The sequence below is a fragment of the Penaeus vannamei genome, chromosome 8, assembly GCF_042767895.1.
Source record: "Penaeus vannamei isolate JL-2024 chromosome 8, ASM4276789v1, whole genome shotgun sequence".
NCBI classification, from domain to species: domain Eukaryota; kingdom Metazoa; phylum Arthropoda; class Malacostraca; order Decapoda; family Penaeidae; genus Penaeus; species Penaeus vannamei.
Window position 1 is genome coordinate 30,388,763 of NC_091556.1, and position 5,000 is coordinate 30,393,762.

A 5,000-nucleotide genomic window follows, 5' to 3' on the forward strand; every position below is an offset into this window, starting at 1 on the left:
TAAAAGAACCGTCTTATTCAGGGCTGTGTGATTCGTCTTGAAATTGTGAGTTTACAGCTTAAATCTTCTCCAACTCAACAAAATCTTTTTCTTTAAGAACACATCTAATCGACAGCGAAGCCATCCAATTATGGAAGAAATCCTTTGTTGAAACATTATGGTCGCCTTGACCAAGATCTAGGACGTTTGGAAATATTTTTACACTGAAATTCACTTGTGTTTTATTGCCTCATGTTGTTCTTCAACGCAAGAATAGCCCCGAGGAACAGCTATATCACGTAGCCTTCGCAGAAAATGATTCGTCAAACCTCAATTTTCTAACAATTTATCCTTTTAATCACGCGAGAACCTGCCACGCAGCAAAAACAGAAACCAAAAAAATATATATATATATTCTATAAACCTTGAGAGATCTTACCCGGTAGCTTGGCATAAGAAAGAACGTTTGTGGACAACATACTCGAGGTGTGAGTATCCGAACAAAACCTTGGCTCTCACGGCCCTCGCACCTGCCAACGAGAGCCACCATCGTTCACCGCGGTGGAAGGCCGCGCTGTGGACATGTGTGAAGGGAGCAAAGTGGGTCGGGGCGGGGGAGGGAGGAGGTACAGGGAAAGGGGAATAAAGGGAGGGAGAGGGAAGGGGTGGAGGAGGGAGGAGGTAGAGGGAAAGGGGAATAAAGGGAGGGGGAGGGAAGGGGTGGAGGAGGGAGGAGGTAGAGTTAAAGGGGAATAAAGAGAGGGGGAGGGAGGAGGTAGAGTTTAGCAGAGGAAAAGGGGGTAAAGGGAGGGGAAGGAAGGTGGTACATGTTAGCAGAGGGAACGGCGGAGAAAGGGAGGGAGGAGGCTGAGGGAAAGGGGAATAAAGGGAGAGGGAGGGAGGACGTACAGGCTAGCAGAGGGGAAAGTGCGAGGGGTGGATCGGAACAGAGGGAAATGGAAGTTAAGGAAGAAGAAGGGATGTGTTGGAGGCCAGCAAAGGGAAAGGCAGATAAAGGGAGGGGGAGGATCGGAGCAAAGCGAAAGGGAGGGGGTGGGGGCGAGGAGGTGGATGCTAGCAGAGGGAAGGGGGCGGCGAGGGGAAAGTGAGGGGAGATAAGAGAGAGCAGGGGGAGAGAGGGTGAATGGGAAGGTGTTTGTGGTTTATTTGTTTTAATTTTTCGATTGGGATTTTTTTTTCTTGAAGGCGGGTAAAGGAATTTTGTTTGTGTTTTATTAATATGTTACCATGTAAATTATTTTACATTTACTTTCATTGAATTTATTTGAAAATGTTATTTCCCCTTCCAACTACTTTTTAATCATACATTATCTCGGGAGGGTCTTAATATAATTTCCTTTAAATCTCTTCTCGATGAAAGGAAGGAGAAGAGGCTCTGGGAGGAAGACCTTAACGAAACTATATAAATAATGATAATAACAAAAACAATAATCATTATCACCAAAATAATATTCAAATCACCATGATCAACAAAATGAATAAATAAATGCTGTCAGCAGAGTAATGACCGAGAAAGAATAACAGTTATGAAGAAATTGGAGAACGAGGGCATAGAGGAGGGAAGGGCATGGCTACACAATATTTTTAGAAGGAGGGAGGCAGCACGTCGACAAGTATAGCCATAACGGCCGCAGTACGGAAGAGACATAAAGTGTTGCCAGAAGCCAACGACCAGAAAATCCACTGAAATGTTGGTTGTGATAGGAGTTCATTATTTTATTTTGGCTTCTTTTCTGTTTTTTCTTTCTTCCTTTCTTTCTTTATGGCAGGAGTTGATGATTTATTGATTTATTAAATAGTAGGTTATTAAGTAGCTGTAATAGTGTCTCGTCAAGATAATGAAATAACAAATAAATCTAAAAAAAAATGTCCGTGCTGAAATCTCGTGGGTTTCTAAGTAAGTTTACAGACTGAAATTCTTTACGGTATTTTTGTAAACTTTTGCAATCACAATCCCGGAGTGAACCTGTATATTGTACATACATTCCCTTAATTACAAAAAGCAGGTCACAGAAACTATTGTGCCAGTAGCGTATCCGAATATATTTTTAAATTCTCTTTCCTTTTATATGTGAATATATAATGTAAACACATACATACATACAAATATATATATATATATATATATATATATATATATATATATATATATATGTGTGTGTGTGTGTGTGTGTGTGTGTGTGTGTGTGTGTGTGTGTGTGTGTGTGTGTGTGTGTGTATATGTGTGTGTGTGCGTGGTGTGTGTGTTTTATGCTTGTATATGCGCATATCTATTTATATACACACATATATGTGTGTGTGTGCGTGTGTGTGTGTATATATATATATATATATATATATATATATATATATATATATATATATATATTTATACACATATATGGAGATACACATCTATACATATTCGATGTACACTGATCCGCCTTCGTTTGTCTGTGCATCCGTGTTCGTATATAAAGGAGGGAAAACAAGAGCGCCTCGCCCACCGCCGGGCGACGCCGGCCTCGCCCCACACTGCCGGTCGCGGGGCGTCTCCACTCCCCATGAGCGCCAAGGGGCGCTGTCTGAGGTTCCCAGGGCGGGATGACATAGAGACGGGGGAGGGGCGAGCGAGGGAGTCGACGGAGGCTGACACCGTGAGAGTAAAATTAGCAATAGACATTCGGGGCCGCCTCGTACCTCGCAGCGCGCTTTGTGTCCGCCGTCGCCTCCTCCGCGCCGCTTCCTCTGTCTGGCCTCGAGCGCGAACCCTTTCCCAGACAGAATGAAGGAGTGGAGGCAACTCAAGTCCAGTTTCGTTGATTCGCGCCCCCATGAACTATGCTCATTTAGCTTAATAAAGCCCATAAATCTACCCCAAGAGACGGTAGCACTTTTTACGCGAACCCGAAGCTCAGCCGTTGCAAACTAGTCCTCCTCGTTCGCGCAACACCGGGAAGGAGAAGCTGATGTCATCTCGCGTATCAAGGGGAAGCAGCTGACATCAAGCACTACTCGACCCCCGCCCTCCGCCCTCCTCGGCCTCGCTGCTGCCTCCGCCCTCACAAGACCGGACTCTATCTCGCGTCGGGCGTGGCCGCTCCCGGCCTCGCTTTATGGCGATACTCCCTCTTTATGACGCCGGGCGGCCTCATATCCACCGGCTGGCTGCGACTCCGATGACAGTTATAGCATTCAGCAGGAGGACGTTTTTTTCTTTCCGTGGCGTTCGTCGCCGCCTACTGGCGCCAGTGCAGAAGGGGCGTTGTCTGCCGATGGGTCTTTCTTGTCCCCGCGTGAGATCAGGATTTTTCTATCATAGTAACATTAAATCTGAGAACAAGCAATATACATACATATATATATATATATATATATATATATATATATATATATATATATATATATATATATATATATATATATATAAATGTATGCATTTATGTATATATGTATATGTACTTGCATTTATGTATATATGTATGTAAAGTATGTGTGTGTGTGTGTGTGTGTGTGTGTGTGTGTGTGTGTGTGTGTGTGTGTGTGTGTGTGTGTGTGTGTGTGTGTGTGTGTGTGTGTGTGTGTGTGTGAGCGCGCATATGCACCGTATCATGCGACCATAGCCAACTAACCATGGACATCTGTTAACACCTGCGCCTATCAGATCCCGCCGACTTGAGCTGCTACCCGGTCCCAAAGACATTATCCAGCAAATGCTTCGAATTCTGGCAGCTTTCACCAGAAGGCTGATGACTCCTCGTTATCTCAGATCATTAAAGACCTTGAGAAAATCGTTGCCAGGTGTACCGTCGGGAGGGAGGAACCGCGAGAGGGGCCGCTTCCACTCAGCCAGGGAGAGGCGAACACAGGTGCACTCGAGAAGGGACAAAAAAGCGAGTTCGTGGGAAGATTCTAAGCTCCCGGGTAAGAGAGAGAGAGAGAGAGAGAGAGAGAGAGAGAGAGAGAGAGAGAGAGAGAGACAGAGAGAGAGAGAGAGAGAGAGAGAGAGAGAAACAGAGAGAAAGAGAGTATATAAACAAAAGAGCAAATAAATAAACATATATATATAAAGGAAAAGGATAACTGATGGAGGTACTGGTTCGTAAATAAAAAATGAATGATCTTATGAAGAAATGTACAAATGAATTCCCAGATCGAAATATCTTGTTTGCGAATATATATATATATATATATATATATATATATATATATATATATATATATATATATATATATATATATATATATATATTATATATATATAGATATATATATATATATAGCGAGAGAGAGAGAGAGAGAGAGAGAGAGAGAGAGAGAGAGAGAGAGAGAGAGAGAGAGAGAGAGAGAGAGAGAGAGAGAGAGAGAGAGAGAGAGAGAAATAGAGTGAGAGGGAGAAAGGAGACAGAGAGAGAGGGTCACACACACACACACACACACACACACACACACACACACACACACACACACACACACACACACACACACACACACACACACACACACACACACGCGCGCGCACACACACACACACACACACACACACACACACACACACACACACACACACACACACACACACACACTCACACTCACACACCCACACACACTAGACAGACAGACAGACAGACAGACAGACAGACAGACAGACAGACAGACAGAGAGACTTTCTTCTTCTTCTTAAAATCTTAGTTATATCAACAAACGCTCGCAGAGACGAAAAGAGATAAGTTATTCCCTGCCATTAACTACAAACGCATGAGTAACTCCAGGCAATAATTCATGGAGACGCGCGAGTCATGTTGTGTCGCGGAAATGACAAACAAACTAATCAATCTCTCCAAGTAAAAAAATGATGGGTAAGTGTAAATGTAAAGTGAGATTCAAAAGGTAAATATATTGTTTGTAGTGTAATGGGTAAAGGAAGCTCGAGGTCAAAAATAAGATAGATAAATGTTAATCAGTTCAAAAAATGTGCATAGACACACAAACACACACACACACATATGTATATGTATATA

General features: G+C 43.1%; 1 protein-coding gene across 2 annotated transcripts in view; it reads right to left on the bottom strand.

The window, feature by feature from the left end:
- Nucleotides 1-5,000, bottom strand: part of LOC113830506 (protein lethal(2)essential for life) — a 28,970-nt gene that overhangs the window by 4,013 nt on the left and 19,957 nt on the right. The gene's annotated exons all lie outside the window — the stretch shown is intronic.